Source organism: Triticum aestivum, chromosome 4B (assembly GCF_018294505.1).
Source record: "Triticum aestivum cultivar Chinese Spring chromosome 4B, IWGSC CS RefSeq v2.1, whole genome shotgun sequence".
Classification (NCBI taxonomy): Eukaryota; Viridiplantae; Streptophyta; class Magnoliopsida; order Poales; family Poaceae; genus Triticum; species Triticum aestivum.
Window position 1 is genome coordinate 230,552,914 of NC_057804.1, and position 18,158 is coordinate 230,571,071.

The window sequence follows — 18,158 nt, forward strand, 5'->3', positions numbered from 1 at the left end:
TCTATATACCAAAAATACCAAAAATATTATTTATCATCTCTATCAGATCTCACTCTCATAAGTGACCGTGAAGGGATTGACAACCCCTAATCGCGTTGGTTGCGAGGAGCTATCGTTTTGTGTAGGTACGAGGGACTTGTGCATGGTCTCCTACTGGATTGATACCTTGGTTCTCAAAAACTGAGGGAAATACTTACGCTACTTTGCAGCATCATCCTCTCCTCTTCGGGGAAATCCAACACAGTGGTCAAGAGGTAGCAAGAAGAATTTTTGGCGCCGTTGCCGGGGAGGCTCACGCAAGAGCAAGTCAAGCATACCAAGTACCCATCACAATCCCTATCTCTCGCATTACATTATTTTCCATTTGCCTCTCGTTTTCCTCTCCCCCACTTCACCCTTGCCGTTTTATTCGCCCTCTCTTTCCCAATCTCCTCTTCTTTTTCCCGTTTTCCTTTCCCGTTTGCCTTTCTGTTTGCTTGTGTGTTCGATTACTTGTTGCCATGGCGCAAGATAATACCAAATTGTGTGACTTCTCGAATACCAATAATAATGATTTCCTTAGTACTCCAGTTGCTCCTCTTAGTAATGATGAGTCTTGTGAAATCAATACTGCTTTGTTGAATCTTGTTATGAAAGATCAATTTGCCGGCCTTCCTAGTGAAGATGCCGCTACTCATCTAAACAACTTTCTTGATTTGTGTGATATGCAAAAGAAGAAAGATACGGATAACAATTTTGTCAAATTGAAGTTATTTCCGTTTTCACTTAGAGATCGTGCTAAAGTTTGGTTTTCGTCTTTGCCTAAAAATAGTATTGATTCTTGGAACAAGTGCAAAGATGCTTTTATCTCTAAGTATTTTCCTCCCTCTAAGGTCATCACTCTTAGGAATGATATTATGAATTTTAAACAACTTGATCATGAGCATGTTGCCCAATCTTGGGAAAGAATGAAATTGATGCTTCGCAATTTCCCTACTCATGGTTTGAATTTATGGATGACCATACAAAATTTTTATGCCGGATTGAATTTTGCTTCTAGAAATCTTTTAGAGTTGGCCTCGGGAGGCACGTTTATGGAATTTACGTTAGGAGATGCAACAAAATTGCTTGATAATATTATGGCTAATTATTCTCAATGGCACACCGAAAGATGTTCTAGTAAAAAAGTGCATGCTATAGAAGAAATCAATGTTTTGAGTGAAAAGATGGATGAACTTATGAAGATGTTTGCTACTAAAAATACTTCTCTTGATCCCAATGATATGCCCTTGTCTACTTTGATTGAGAATAATAATTAATCTATGGATGTGAATTTTTTTGGTAGAAATAGTTTTCGAAATAACGCGAACAGAGGGAATTTTAATCCTAGGCCTTATCCTAGTAATCCTTCTAATAATTATGGAAATTCCTACAACAACTCTTATGGAAATTTTAATAATATGCCCTCTGAATTTGAGAGTAGTGTTAAAGAGTTTGTGAATTCACAAAAGAATTTTAATGCTTTGCTTGAAGAGAAATTGCTTAAAGTTGATGATTTGTCTAGGAACGTTGATACAATTTCTCTTGAAATTGATTCTTTAAAGCTTAGATCTATTCCTCCTAAGCATTATATCAATGAGTCTCTCAAATCCATGAGAATTTCCATTGATGAGTGCAAAGAAAGAACCGCTAGGATGTGTGCTTCCATAGATGCCTTCATTAAAGCGTGTTCTTCCAATTCCTATGAAAATCAAGATGAAGATCTAAAAGTTATTGATGTGTCCCCCATTAAATCTTTGTTTTGCAATATGAATCTTGATGAAACTGAATATGATCTTCCTTTACCTGGAAGGCACTCTAAGAGTTCGGAGTTTCTAGATCTTGATGATGAAATTGGTAAAAGTGGGATTGAAAGAAATAAAAACCTAGATGTTGCTAAACCCACTATTTTGGATCTCAAGGAATTTAATTATGAAAATTTCTCTTTAATTGGTTGTATTTCCTTGTTGCAATCCGTGCTAGATTCTCCTCATGCTTATAGTCAAAATAAGGCCTTTACCGAACACATTGTTGATGCCTTGATGCAATCTTATGAAGAAAAACTTGAGTTGAAAGTTTCTATCCCTAGAAAACTCTATTATGAGCGGGAACCTACTATTAAAATTAACATTAAAGATTATGATTTTCGTGCTTTGTGTGATTTGGGTGCTAGTGTCTCCACTATTCCCAAAACTTTGTGTGATTTGCTAGATTTCCGTGACTTTGATGATTGCTCTCTAAACTTGCATCTTGCGGATTCCACTATTAAAAAGCCTATGGGAAGAATTAATGATGTTCTTATTGTTGCAAATAGGAATTATGTGACCGTAGATTTTATCGTTCTTTGATGATTGCTCTCTAAATTGCAATCCTTCATGTCCTATTATTCTTGGTAGACCCTTCCTTAGAACGATTGGTGCAATTATTGCTTTGAAGGAAGGGAATATTAGATTCCAATTTCCCTTAAAGAAGGGCATGGAACACTTTGCTAGAAACAAAATAAAATTATCATATGAATCTATCATGAGAGCCAATTATGGATTGCCTACCAAAGATGACACTACCTAGATCTATCCTTGCTTCTATGCCTAGCTAGGGGCGTTAAACGACAGCGCTGGTTGGGAGGAAACCCAATTTTATTTTTGTTTTTTGTTTTTGCTTCTGTTTTGGAATAAATAATCCATCTAGCCTCTGTTTAGATGTGGTTTTATCTTTTAATTAGTGTTTGTGCCAAGTAGAACCTATAGGATAACCTACGATGATAGTCGATTTGATTCTTCTGAAAAACAGAAACTTTGCAGGCACGAATATAATTTTTTTCAATCACAGAAACATCATTTTGCGTTGATTCTTTTTTATTCTGTTCAATAGACAAATTTTCCAGGACTTCAAATTTTAGTAGGATTTTTAGAGTTCCAGAAATTTGCGCTAGTTACAGATTACTACAGACTGTTCTGTTTTTGACAGATTCTGTTTTGCGTGTGTTGTTTGCTTATTTTGATGAATCTATGGCTAGTAAAATAGTTTATAATCCATAGAGAAGTTGGAATACAGTAGGTTTAACACCAATATAAATAAATAATGAGTTCATTACAGTACCTTTAAGTAATTTTTTGTTTTCTTTCTCTAACGGAGCTCACGAGATTTCTATTGAGTTTTGTGTTGTGAAGTTTTCATGTTTTGGGTGAATTCTTTTGATGGATTATGGAACAAGGAGTGGAAAGAGCTTAAGCTTGGGGATGTCCATGGCACCCCCAAGATAATCCAAGGACACCAAAAATTCAAAGCTTGGGGATGCCCCGGAAGGCATCCCCTCTTTCGTCTACTTCCATCGGTAATTTACTTGGAGCTATATTTTTTATTCACCACATGATTGTGTTTTGCTTGGAGCATCTTGTATTATTTACGTCTTTGCTTGTTAGTTTACCACAATCATCCTTGCTGTACACACCTTTTTAGAGAGCCGTGCATGAACTGGAATTTGATAGAATACTCTATGTGCTTCACTTATATCTTTTGGGCTTGATAGTTTTGCTCATATTGCTTCACTTATATCTTTTGAGCATGATAATTTTTGCTCTAATGCTTCACTTAGATCTTTTAGAGAATGGTGGTGGATTTGTTTTAAAGAAACTATTGATCTCTCATGATTCACTTAGATTATTTTGAGAGTCATTAATAGCATGGTAATTTGCTTAATGTTAATATACTTGGTATTCAAGATATGTGAATCTTTCTTTTGAGTGCGTTGAATACTACGAAAAGTTTGATGCTTGATAATTGTTTTGAGACATGAAGATGGTGATATTAGAGTCATGCTAGTTGAGTAGTTGCGAATTTAAAGAATAATTGTGTTGAAGTTTGTGATTCCCGTAGCATGCATGTATGGTGAATCGTTATGTGATGAATTCGGAGCATGATTTATTTATTGATTGTCTTCCTTATGAGTGGCGGTCGGGGACGAGCGATGGTCTTTTCCTACCAATCTATCCCCCTAGGAGCATGCGCGTAATACTTTGCTTTGATAACTTCTAGATTTTTGCAACAAGTATATGAGTTCTTTACGACTAATGTTGAGTCCATGGATTATACACACTTTTTCCCATCCTTCGACCATTGCTAGCCTCTCTAATACCGCGCACTTTTCGCCGGTATCATACACCCACCATATATCTTCCTCAAAACAGCCACCATACCTACCTATCATGGCATTTCCATAGCCATTCCGAGATATATTGCCATGCAACTTTCCACCTTTCCATTTATTATGACACGCTCCATCATTGTCATATTGCTAGCATGATCATGTAGTTGACATCGTATTTGTGGCAAAGCCACCGTTCATAATTCTTTCATACATGTCACTCATTATTCATTGCATATCCCGGTACACCGCCAGAGGCATTCATATAGAGTCATACTTTGTTCTAAGTATCGAGTTGTAATTGATGAGTTGTGAGAAAAATAAAAGTGTGATGATCATCATTATTAGAGCATTGTCCCAAGTGAGGAAAGGATGATGGAGACTATGATTCGCCCATAAGTTGGGACGAGATTCCGGACGAAAAAAAGAGAAAGATGAAAAAAAGACGCCATAAAAAAGGTCCAAATAAAAAAATGAGAGAAAAAGAGAGAAGGGACAATGTTACTATCCTTTTACCACACTTGTGCTTCAAAGTAGCACCAAGATCTTCATGATAGAGAGTCTCTCATTTTGTCACTTTCATATACTAGTGGGAATTTTTCATTATAGAACTTGGCTTGTATATTCCAATGATGGGCTTCCTCAAAATGCCCTAGGTCTTCGTGAGAAAGCGAGTTAGATGCACACCCACTTAGTTTCTTTTGTAGAGCTTTCATATACTTATAGCTCTAGTGCATCCGTTGCATGGCAATCCCTACTCACTCACATTGATATATATTGATGGTCATCTCCATAGCCCGTTGATACGCCTAGTTGATGTGAGACTATCTTCCCTCTTTTTGTCTTCTCCACCACCACCATTCTATTCCACATATAGTCCTATATCCATGGCTCACGCTCATGTATTGCGTGAAGATTGAAAAAGTTTTGAAAATGTTAAAGTATGAAACAATTGCTTGGCTTGTCATCGGGGTCGTGCAGGATTTAAATATTTTGTGTGGGGAAGATGGAGCATAGCCAGAACATATGATTTTGTAGGGATAACTTTCTTTGGCCATGTTATTTTGAGATGACATAATTGCTTAGTTAGTATGCTTGAAGTATTATTATTTTTATGTCAATATGAACTTTTGTCTTGAATCTTTCGGTTCTAAATATTCATATCACAATTAAGAGGATTTACATTGAAATTATGCAAAAGTATCACTCCACATCAAAAATTCTTTTTTTATCATTTACCTACTCGAGGACGAGCAGGAATTAAGCTTGGGGATGCCTGATACATCTCAAACGTATCTATAATTTTTGATTGCTCCATGCTACTTTATCTACTGTTTTGGACTATATTGGGCTTTATTTTCCAATTTTATAAAAATTTTGGGACTAACCTATTAACCGGAGGCCCAGCCCAGAATTGCTGTTTTTGTGCCTATTTCAGTGTTTCGAAGAAACGGAATATCAAACGGAGTCGAAATGGAATGAAACCTTCGGGAACGTGATTTTCTCACCGAACGTGATCCAGGAGACTTGGACCCTACTCCAAGAAATAACAGAGGCGGTCACGAGGGTGGGGGGCGTGCCCCCCCTAGGGCGCGCCCCCTGCCTCGTGGCCCCCTGTTGCTCCACCGACGTACTCCTTCCTCCTATATATACCTACGTACCCCCAAACGATCGGAACAGGAGCCAAAAACCTAATTCCACCGCCGCAACCTTCTGTATCCACGAGATCCCATCTTGGGGCCTATTTCGGAGCTCCGCCGGAGGGGGCATGCACCATGGAGGGCTTCTACATCAACACCATAGCCCCTCCAATGAAGTGTGAGTAGTTTACTTCAGACCTTCGGGTCCATAGCTACTAGCTAGATGGCTTCTTCTCTCTTTTTGGATCTCACTACAATGTTCTCCCCCTCTCTCATGGAGATTTATTCGATGTAATCTTATTTTTGCGGTGTGTTTGTTGAGACCGTGGAATTGTGGGTTTATGATCCAGCTTATCTATGAATAATATTCGAATCTTCTCTGAATTCTTTTATGTATGATTGAGTTATCTTTGCAAGTCTCTTCGAATTATCCGTTTGGTTTGGCCAACTAGATTGGTAGTTCTTGCAATGGGAGAAGTGTTTAGCTTTGGGTTCAATCTTGCGGTGTCCTTTCCCAGTGACAGAAGGGGCAACAAGGCACGTATTGTATTGTTGCCATCGAGGATAAGAAGATGGGTTTTTTATCATATTGCATGAATTTATCCCTCTACATCATGTCATCTTGCTTAAGGTGTTACTCTGTTTTTAACTTAATACTCTAGATGCATGCTGGATAGCGGTCGATGAGTGAAGTAATAGTAGTAGATGCAGAATCGTTTCGATCTACTTGTCTTGGACGTGATGCCTATATACATGATCATACCTAGATATACTCATAATTATGCTCAATTCTGTCAATTGCTCAACAGTAATTTGTTCACCCACCGTAAGATATCTATGCTCTTGAGAGAAGCCACTAGTGAAACCTATGGCCCCCGAGTCTATTCTCATCATATCAATCTCCATTACTTTATTACTTGCTTTGTTTTTACTTCTCCTTTTACTTTTCACTTTGCATCTATATACCAAAATACCAAAAATATTATTTATCATCTCTATCAGATCTCACTCTCGTAAGTGATCATGAAGGGATTGACAACCTCTAATCGCGTTGGTTGCGAGGAGCTATCGTTTTGTGTAGGTATGAGGGACTTGTGCATGGTCTCCTACTGGATTGATACCTTGGTTCTCAAAAACTGAGGGAAATACTTACGCTACTTTGCTGCATCATCCTCTCCTCTTCGGGGAAATTCAACGCAGTGCTCAAGAGGTAGCAGTAACCATTCATCGACTGTCCACCTTATGACTTTCTCTCTCTCTCTCTCTCTCTTTTCTTTTAGTCTCTTTGAACCAACTCCACTCGAACATATGTGCATAGTGAAAACCTTCAACTCCAAGCTCGTCTGAAGAATGTTATTTCTTTAGAGGAAATGAAGCAGGCTCTAGAGAAGAAGGATCAAGATCTTGCCGCTGCCCAGAAGGAGGCACGAGAGAATATGGCACTTGTGGACAAGAAGTTGGCCTCAGTCAACAAGTTGGAAGGGGAGAACTCCAAGTTGAAGACTGCTATTTCTGAAGCCAACCAGGAGGTTGCGCGACTGAAGGACAAGGAAAGATTGACTGATGAAGTTGGAAGTCTCAAGGCTAAGAAGGGCGAATTGGAGTCTTATCTGGGGCAGCTTGCTACAAAGTTGGTCTTGAAGCTTAAATGTATTTCCTCTTGTTCGACCGATTTGTTGATGTCGACTGCCACGTCTTGTTAAACTATTGACTCACTGCTTTTCTGACTATGCAGAACTTTGTCTAGACTTCGAAGCAGAAACTGGGTGGGTCGAGACAGGTCTTGATCCCATAAACTCTCCTGTCAAAGATGACGTTGCAATGAATGTGCCGCAGTTGGAGTCTCTCCTGGACAGTGCTGTGGATTATCTCGCTCGTCAAAGGCATCAATGATGCGGATTGATGCTGAACTCTGGCCTCGGACGCAACTCTCACAGGATCTTGAGTCTCTGATGACTCGACTGAATCAAATCCCTAGTCGAGTGCAAGAATGGAATAAGTCATCTTCTCATTGTGGCGCTGATGTCGCTCTGTCATTGGTCTGAGTGCACTACAAGGATGTCAGAGAAGACAAGCTGGCGGCTCTCAAGGTTGCCAACACTAAGAAGCTCAACTTCCAGTCCTTTATGGACACCTTCCTTGATGCCACCACTCGCATCTCAGACAACATCGACCTTGACAGCTTTTGCAATCCAACAAGTCCTCCTCCTGCCGAGTGAACAAATATTATGCCCCACCTTTATTTGCCTTAGAATGTTGAGTGGTTATGTAACCGTAAACTCTTTCAGGCTTGATGCTTGAGTACTTCTGCCCGTTGTGGTTTTGAACTTTTGTGGGATTTATCTGAACTTGGTTTTCTTTGAATACCATGGCTTTTGCCTTTATCGCTTTTGAATGTCTTTCGATTCCGAGTGAACTTGATCTTTTCACCTTTCGTCGAATGGGTCTGGCGATGTGCTCAGTCAACACCTTGTCGTCCTTGCGGATCGGGATGGAGCGTACATTCTACTTGTGGTGCAGCTCAGACGTGGTGTTCAGTCGACACCTCATCTTCCTTGCGGATTGGGATGGAGCGTATGTTGTACTTGTGATGTAGCTCAAAGGATCTTTGCAACTTAGGCGAGTACAGGGTCGCAGCTAAGCCTCTGAGTGGGAGGTTTGCTCTCCACTCGAAGTGTTTGACTTAGGTGAGTACGGGGTCGCAGCTAAGCCCCCGAGTGGGAGGATTGCTCTCCACTCGGAATGTTTTTAACTTAGGCGAATACGGGGTCACCGCTAAGCCCCCGAGTGGGAGGACTGCTCTCCACTTGGAATGTTTTTAACTTAGGCGAATACGGGGTCACCGCTAAGCCCCCGAGTAGTAGGATTGCTCTCCACTCGGAATGTTTTTAACTTAGGTGAGTACGGGGTCGCCTCTAAGCCCCCGAGTGGGAGGATTGCTCTCCACTCGGTATGCTTTTAACTTAGGAGAATACGGGGTCGCCGGTAAGCCCCCGAGTGGGAGGATTGCTCTCCACTCGGAATGTTTTTAACTTAGGAGAGTACGGGGTCGCAGCTATGCCTCCGAGTGGGAGGATTGCTCTCCACTCGGAATGTTTTTAATTTAGGCAAGTTCGGGGTCACAGCTAAGCCTCCGAGTGGGAGGATTGCGATCCACTCGGAATGTTTTTTATCTTAGGCGAGTTCGGGGTTGCAGCTAAGTCTCCGAGTGGGAGGATTTCTCTCCACTCGAAATGTTTTTAACTTAGGTGAGTTCAGAGTCGTTGCTAAGCCTCCGAATGGGAGGATTGCTCTCCACTCGGAGTGTTTTTTAACTTAGGCGAATCAGGTTCGCGGCTAAGCCACCCACTGGGGGATTCACACACAAATGATTATGGGGAATCAATCATTAAGATACTATAAAAACCTTGTCTTTGGTAAGCAAACTGAAGTACTCTTATTACAACTCATCGGGTCAAGTGATTTTAGGTATAGAAAGGACGAAGCAGCTCTGCGTTCCATGCGTGTGGCTCGTCCATATTCTTGGCTACGTTGTAGATGTGGTATGCTCCGTTGTGAAGAACCTTGGTGATGATGAAGGGACCTTCCCAGGCCGGAGCAAGGTTGTGAGGCCGTTTCAGATCCACTCTGAGCACAAGTCTCCTTCCTGGACTGCTCGACCTCTGACATTTCGCGCATGGAATCGACGCAGATCTTGCTGATAGATGGTCGACTGAATCAAAGCCATCTCGCGTTCCTCTTCCAGGAGATCAATGGCGTCTTCATGTGCCTACTCCGCTTCAGGTTTTGAGAACAGTTCCACTCGGGGGCATTATACAACAAGTCACTCGGAAGCACAGCCTCGGTGCGTACACTAGGAAGAAAGGGGTTCGGTCAGTCGACCGGTTCGGCAGCGTTCTCAGCCCCCATAAGACGGATGGTAACTCAGTCACCCAAGCTCCAGCAGCGTGCTTGAGGTCGCGCATCAGCCGGGTTTTAACCCTTGATGGATCGAACCATTCATCCTTTCTGCTTGTCCATTCGACTGCGGGTGTGTGACTGACGCATAGTCGATCCGAGCACCTTGGGACGCACAGAACACCTTGAACTCATTAGAATGAAAGTTGGAGCCGTTATCTGTGATAATGCTGTGAGGAACTCCATATCTGAATATCAACTCCTTGATTAAACTGACGGTGGTGCTTGCATCAAGGTTTTGATGGGCTTGGCTTCGATCCACTTAGTGAAATTGTCGACTGCTACAAGAAAATGGGTGAAACCACTTCTGCCGGCCTTGAAGGGTCAAACCATATCCAATCCCCAGACTGCAAATGGCCAGACGAGTGGAATAGTCTTCAAGGCAGACACAAGCTTGTGGGACATGTTGGAGTAGAACTGGGAACCTGCGCACTTGTCGACTATCTCTTTTGCCATCTCATTTGCTAGAGGCCAATAGAATCCCGCTTGGTATGCTTTGGACATGATGATCTGAGAGGATGCATGGTGACCACAGGTCCCCGAGTGGATATCATTTAGGATCATTCGACCTTCTTCCAGTGTGAGGCAGCGTTGAGCCACTCCTGTGACACTTTCTCTGTAGAGCTATCATTTTATCACGGTGAAGGCTCTGGATCGACGGACTATCTGGCAAGCTTCATCCTCGTCCTCTGGGAGCTCCTGCCTAAGAATGTACGCGACGTACGGTACCATCCAATCTGGCGTGACCACCAAGACTTCCATGATCAAGTCGGCCACAGCTGGAACCTCAATCTCAGTCGGGTTGAACTTATTGATTGCAAGGGATCTTCCCTGAAGGGATCTACTTGTACTGACGGGGTGGGGAGATGCTCCAAAGAACACGTTGTTGGGGATAGGTTTCCGAGTGGAACCTATCTTCAGCAGATCATCAGCAGCTTGATTCTTGATTTGCGGTATGTGGTGCGCTCTAACCCCTCAAAATTCTTCTCCAGCTTTCTCACTGCATTGCAATGACCGGTCATTGCTGGACTCCTGACGTTCCATTCCTTCATTACTTGATTAACCACTAAGTCTGAGCCGCTGTAGACCCTTAAGCGCCAGACGCCGAGTGAAATGGCCATACGCAACCCATACAATAGTGCCTCATACTCAGCTTCATTGTTTGAAGAATCAAAGTGGATTTGGAGGACATAACTGAGCTTGTCTCCTCGTGGGGACACCAAAACCACTACTGCACCAGAGCCATTCAACATCTTGGACCCATCAAAGAACATGGTCCAATGTTCCGACTGAATCTGAGTCGGCTGTTGTCGTTCTACCCACTCTGTGAGGAAATCTACAAATGCCTGAGACTTGATGGCCTTCTTTGCCTCAAGCTTGATATCTAAAGGAAGGAGTTCAATCACCCATTTTGCCACTCGACCAGTTGCATCTCTGTTATTCAGTATTTCTGACAATGGAGCATCGCTGACGACTGAAACTGAATGATCAGGGAAATAGTGTGCAACCTTCTTCGTGATGAGGTAAATCCCATAAACAAGCTTCTGATAATGAGGGTATCTCTGCTTGGACGGGGTTAAGACTTCTGAGATGTAATACACAGGGCACTGGACTTTGAAGGCTTTGCCTTCTTCTTCCCGCTCAACCGTGAGCACTGTGAACTTGTCCTGTGGCTGCAATGTAAAGCAATAAAGGCTCCTTGCTGACTGGAGCAGTAAGCACCAGCTGGGTGGAGAGTAGGGTTTTAAGCTCTTCAAATGCTGCTTCGGCTTCGTCATTCCACTCGAACTTGTCAGCCTTCTTCATCAGTCGGTAAAGAGGCAGTGCCTTTTCACCGAGGTGTGAGATGCATCGAATCAATGCGGCTAAACAACAAGTAAGCTTCTGGACATCGTGCACATGCACTGGGCGCTTCATTCGGAGGATTGTGCCAATCTTCTCTGGATTCGCGTCGATTCCTTGTTCGAAAATGAGAAAACGGAGTAACTTTCTGCTGGGAACTCCCAATATGCACTTTGATGGATTGAGCTTGATATCATATCATCTTAAGTTCGCAAAGGTTTCGGCGAGGTCAGCCAGCAGGTTGGAACCTTTGCATGACTTAACCACTATGTCATCCATGTATGCTTCCACATTCCGACTGATTTGAGTGAGCTGGCACTTCTGAATAATGCGCATGAATGTGGCACCAACATTCTTGAGGCCAAAGGGCATAGTAACATAGCAAAAACACCCAAACGGGGTGATCAAAGCTGTCTTTATCTCGTCGGGTCCACACAGTCAGATCTGATGATACCCGAAATAAGCATCCAAAAAGGACAGTCACTCACATCCCACAGTTGAGTCGACTATCTGGTCGATACGGGGTAGAGGAAAATGATCTTTCGGGCAGGCCCAATTGATGTGCTTGAAGTCAATACACATCCAAGTGATTTATCTTTCTTGGGGACCATAACGACATTGGTATATCTCATGGATGAACTCAGCAGCCAGAAGCCGAGCCACCTCGTCGCCAATCTCCTTTCTTTTCTCCGTGGCGTATCGATAGAGATGTTCCTTAACGGGTTTTTCCTTTGGGTAGACTCACAAACAGTGCTCAGCCAGTCTCCTGGGTACACCTGACATGTCAGATGGCTTCCATGGAAAGATGTCCCAGTTCTCACGGAGGAACTGGATGAGCGCTTCTTCCTATTTGCTGTCGAGTGTCGTTGAGATATGGGTCGGAGTAGCATTGGGTCGGTCGGGTGAATGTGGACTGGCTTGGTCTCGCCGGCTGACTAAAATGCGGACTCCGAGGCAGGCCTCTTGGCACGCAGAAAATCACTCAGATCTGCAGTGTTTTGATACTCTTGAAACTCCACTGCTGCCATCTTCTATCTTTGCACCATCCTAAACATAGTCTTCTGCTCTTTGACGGTTACCGGAGACCATAATCACGCCTTTGGGGCTAGGCATCTTCATCTTGAGGTACACAAAACACGGTCGATACATGAAGCTAGCATAGGCAGGTCTGCCCAAAATAGCATGATAGGCACTCTGGAAATTCACAACCTCAAACGTCAACTTTTCCTTGCGGTAATTCTTCTCATCGCTGAAAACCATGTCAAGAGTTATCTGACCAAGTGAGTCATCTTTCTTTCCTGGGATGACTCCGTGGAATCACATGTTGCTCTCGCTGAGCTTGGACATCGGAATGCCCATTCCTTTGAGGGCGTCAGCGTATAGGATATTCAGACCACTGCCACCATCCATCAAGACCTTGGTCAGTCGGGTGCCCCCAATGAATGGGTCGACCACCAGCGCTTTCCGCCTATGGGTAGCAACGCGTGGCGGGTGGTCGGACTACCTGAATGTAATAGGGGTTTTTGACCACTTCAAATAATTTGGTGTTGTCGGTGCAACCATGTTCACCTCTCTGTTAATGACCTTCAGTCGACTTTTGCTCTCGAGATTAGCAAAAATCACCAAGGTGTCATTGACATTGGGGTAGCCACCATTATCATCTTTGTTTTCCTCCTTATCAGACTCTTTGTCCTTTTCACTGGGTCGGCTTTCTCGGAAGCTCTTGATTAGGAGTCGACATTGTCGAGTCGTATGCTTGGGGAGAATCAGGTTCCCCTTCTCATCCTTCTTGGTGTGAATATGACACGGTAAATCCATCACATCATTTCCTTCTTGGTCCTTCACTTTCTTAAGAATCCAAGGCCCTTTGGGCTTGCCCTTGAACTTTCCTTGATTCAACACTGCTGCCTCGGCAGGGCCTGCTGCCTCAGCCTTTCGCTTCTACTTCCGACTGGAATTTCCTCCTCCGGTGTCCTGGGTGACTAGTCTGTTCTTACCACTTTGGAGTCGGTCTTCTTCTTTGCCGTTAGCGTACTTTGTGGCAATCTCCATCATCTGAGCCAGAGACATATCTCCGGTCCGACTGAACTTTAGATTGAGCTCTCTGTAGTGAACGCCTTCCTTAAAGGCAAATACTGCTTGGTGGTCCAACATGTTCTCCACTGTGTGGTGCAGAGTGATCCATCTCTGGATATAATCTCTCAAGGTTTCATTTGGTTTCTGCACGCAATGCTACAATTCCGGCACACCATCAGGTCTCTTGTAGGTGCCCTCAACTATTCTAGTAAACACTCGGGCTAACTAATCCAAACTCAAAATGCTCCTAGGGGCCAGCTGATTCAGCCAGGCCCTGGCAAAACCTTCAAGCATTAGAGGGAAGTGGTTCATGGACACCTCATCGATGCCGCTACCAATGTGTACAACCACTAGGTAGTCTTCAAGGCAATTGTCGGGCTTTGATTCTCATGTGAACTTACTAACGCCAGTTGCCAATCTGAAGTTGTGAGGGATCTCAGCTGCTCTGATGGCTCTTCTGAAATACTCGGGGCCAAAAATGTGAACCCTGCTTCCATTGGGCCTATCTCAATCAAGCCCCTCTCTATATGCTCTATTCTGGTCTACCAAACCCTGAACAAGGAGTGATCTTGCGTCGAAGACAGGATCTCTTGGGTCGACTGGAACTCTGTGGTCATTTCCATACAGACGCCTATCATCATACCACCAGGGCGCGTATGACCCGTCCATCGGAAGGGGTGAAGGCGCTCGACGGTGGTTGTCACAGGCGTACTCACGATCATACTCTCCATGAGCTCTTCCCAGGTGCCAATCTCGGTGGTCATCACGATCTTCACATCGCAAAGGCAACCCAGGACTATGTGCCGACTGAACGGTGTCTTACCTTATTGAACGGTGTCTGCCCTTACTGATCTGTTGTGGATTCTATTTCGTGATTGGGACACAGCGGAGTTTTGGTCTCCCGCTGCTCAGAGCAGTGCCCTGATCTGTTCCAAGACTCTTCCAGCCTCTGAACGGGACGGTTGAATGGATCATGCGATGCCCGCAACAACCGCAAGATTCTGGATCGGTGTGCGGAATACAAGAGATTTTGCTGGAAACAACTGTCGTGAACATCGACTGGACTCGGGGATCAGTCGACAAGCTCGTCGAGAGATTGTTGGAGATTCTCCAAACGAGTGCGCTCAGCCAGCGTGGCCACGCGCACTGCCTCTAGGGCACAAGCCTCAGCGGTTTCCCCTATGATGGGGGTCTGGAGAGCCTACATGTTGCGGTGGTGTATGTTCTCCCTCTGCTGTGAGCTGAGAGTTTGGGGCTGATATTCCTCGTGACCGTATGACGGGCCATCGCCGCCACCGTTGTGGCCGTTGCGACCAAAACTAGGAGGGCAGCGATGGGAGTCGACCAGAAGGACTTCTGCCGCGGGGTCAGAGCTCCCGCTCTCGCAGAGTGTGTCTGCTAGGTCAGTCGACATGTCGATTGGACAGCAGTGAAACGCATCGGGCTCGATTGCCGCAACCTGGGGGTGAACGTCTGACGAGCCACCGCGTGCCTCACCCACCGCTGGAGCAGCGATCGACTAGATCGCTTGTGATAGCGTCCAGCGGAGCGAGAAGAAGACACGAGGATCGACTAATACGGGGTCGATGGCTGCCGAAGGAGGATGCCGCAGGCACGCGCATGAAAGTGTGATGAACCTTGGATCGGGAGAGCCTCGACGTCGTGAGGTGCCTCCTAGAGCTAGCGGAGTCGTTGGCGACGAAAGTGAGCGCGCCAAGTCAGAACTCGCGGCCCATGACCAAACCGCTGCCAGAAACCATGTTGATGAAGATCAAAGAAAACGCAACCTCGCCGGAAGTTGCTAAGACGCTCACAGCAAAGGTGGGCGCCAACTTCCATGGTAATAAGTCTCACAGCAAGAATAGGGGGTACGTATGAGGAGGCAAGGCCCTAGCTACGGCAAGGATGTACACACAAGTTTTACGACTTCAGGACCCTCTCGAAGGAGATAAAAATCCCTATGTCTCGGTGCCCTGAGGCGGTCGACTGGAATATGGATGTTTGTGTTACAGGGGGTGCGAATCCTTGTCCCAAAAGAGGGGGTGGCTTATATAGACTGCGCCAGGACCCTAGCCACCTCCATTACAGGGGTTCAATGTACATTAAGATAGGGCATTACTGGTAATGCCAGCTATGAAGTGTATTTAATGACCTTTAAGACTATAGAGTGAATGTCTAACCGTTGCTGTCCTTAGTGACTCCTGGAAACCTGTAGGTCGAGTGGTTTCTCGTACAGTCGAATGGATTTGTCTTGGTCGAGTCCTATGAGGAAGGAGGGATACCCGAGTGAGATGACTGGTCGAGTGGATTGCAATCGACGGCTTCGATTGGTACTCTTTGTTGTTCTTTGAATGCCTTTGCTTCTAGGGTAGCCACCTTGGGTAGGGCGTATAGGTCAGGCCTATGACCCTACCCTAGGTCTATGGCATCATCAAGTAACTCAAACAATACCCAATTTTATCTTGTCTTAGCTCTGTATGTGTGTAGTTTGACAAGAATTGCCATAAGGAGATGTGGAGGTGTGACTGGACAAGTCAGCAAGCTGTGGTTCGTGGATCTTGGTGGCAGCAAGCGGTTGCTCAAGATTGGTGCATCTGGGATGACAATGGATGAGGGTAAGGCCATAAACCTGTCTCTATCAGCCCTTGGAGATGTCTTGCTGCACTAAGGAGAAAGAGAAGCCATGTTCCATACAGGTAGTAATTCCTTCTCATGTTTCAAATTATCTCAGTACTACTCCCTCCGTTCTAAAATAGATGACTCAACTTTATAATAACTTTAGTACAAAGTTGGGTCATCTATTTTGGAACAGAGGGAGTACTTACTTAGGTCTTACTTTGTTTTTGTCGAAGTCTGCAGAAATAGAAAGCTTACCCAGATTATTAGTGATTCTCTCGCTACGGGAAAAAACCAACTTCGGATCAATTTGAAGCATCAAATGTGGAAACCTATATATATGTTTATGTTGATTTGCTGAAAACAAGTGATGGCTCAAAAGTTGTGATGGTAGTGCACATCAGCCCTTCCTAGGACGACGTTGGCGAGACAATTTGTTCGCTGGGCTTTGCGAAAAGAGCCAGCCTGATAGAATCCAGCCGAGAGCTTTCAGAGGTAAGATAAGTCATAAGAGGGTGAATGATGAACCAAAGCTCGTACGTACATTATTTACGTAGAGTACATGTAAAGGCATACCTTGTATTGTACTCCCTCCGTCCAGAAATACTTGTCCTAGAAATGAATAAAATGGATTTATCTATAACTAAAATAAGTCTAGATACAACCATTTTGGGGACAAGTATTTCTAGATGGAGGGAGTATTAATGTAGGACATGAAAATATTAAAGCGGAAGCGGATCATGGAGCATGACAAGGAAATATATGACGCCAAGCAAGAGCTTTGGGTTCCGAATGAACAAATAAGGAGTGCTATGAGGTCCGTGGATGAGAGGAAGAAGCTCTATCGGTTCGTCTGTCAGGCTCTAAGTGACGACGAGGGGTCGCCTAGAAGCATTCTGGTGGCAGGGCACATTGATGCCGCGGACATCCCTCAGGCAACTGAGAGGGTGTCAGCGAGTAGGAGAAGCACAAAGATGATGTTAAAGCTATGGGTCGGCCCAAGCGGCAGCCTCGCCTACCTGCTCGGCTGGCTGGGCCGGAGTGGGCCAAGTAAAGATGTAATACATATGTGCGTGATATGTGGTGAGAGAGGTAGGAAGGTGGAAATGGCTAGATGCCAGTGTAAGTCGCGTGTGTATCCCTCGCTCTGAGGAGGACGATCCCTTCTCCTCCTTGTAATCCTCCATTGTAGCTTGAGATTTGAAATCAATGGCGTAATCTGAATCCTAGCCCTCACAATCTGGTATCAGAGCGTCAAATCCTAGAGTTCCCAACCCACTTCCGCCATACTCGCCTAGCTGTTCGTCATTGAGCGGAAGCCATGGACAAAATTTCAGGGGAAACTCGCGCGATCTATGAGCTCCTTCGTGCGGATTTCGACGACGCCCTCACCAAGTCCTCGTAAGATTGCAACGAGGAGCTAGTCATCGCCTTCACCAAGTTGGAGCAGCTGTCAGGGCGCATCGACGATGTCAAGCTCGCCATCAGTGTCGACCTCGACAAACTCCGTGGTGATATTGAGGCCAATTTGTCGCCTCCATCAGTTCCGGTGTCTCCAAGGGAGACGCAACCAGCAGCAACTAGCGGGGGTTCGAGCGGATTGGAGAGGTTCATGCCAGATCTAGAGCAGAGGAATTCGGGCCCAAGGTACGTCCCACCCTCAGCCAGAGGTGTACCTCCAGAGGCAGTTCAATCGAGGCAGTTGATTCCAGCCCCTGAAAATTTGCGTTCCTTGTTGCCTGATGCTCTGAATTTTGGTCCCCGAATGGAGTTAGCGTGTTTTGATGGCTCTAATCCCAACCTATGGCCATCACGTTGCATAGATTATTTCAAATTGTGGGGTATTCCATTGAATCAGTGGATAT

The 18,158-nt window shown here is 44.7% G+C and overlaps 1 pseudogene; it reads left to right on the forward strand.

The window, feature by feature from the left end:
* The window catches only part of LOC123090065 (kinesin-like protein KIN-14O), a 41,335-nt pseudogene that overhangs the window by 10,805 nt on the left and 12,372 nt on the right, over positions 1–18,158 (forward strand).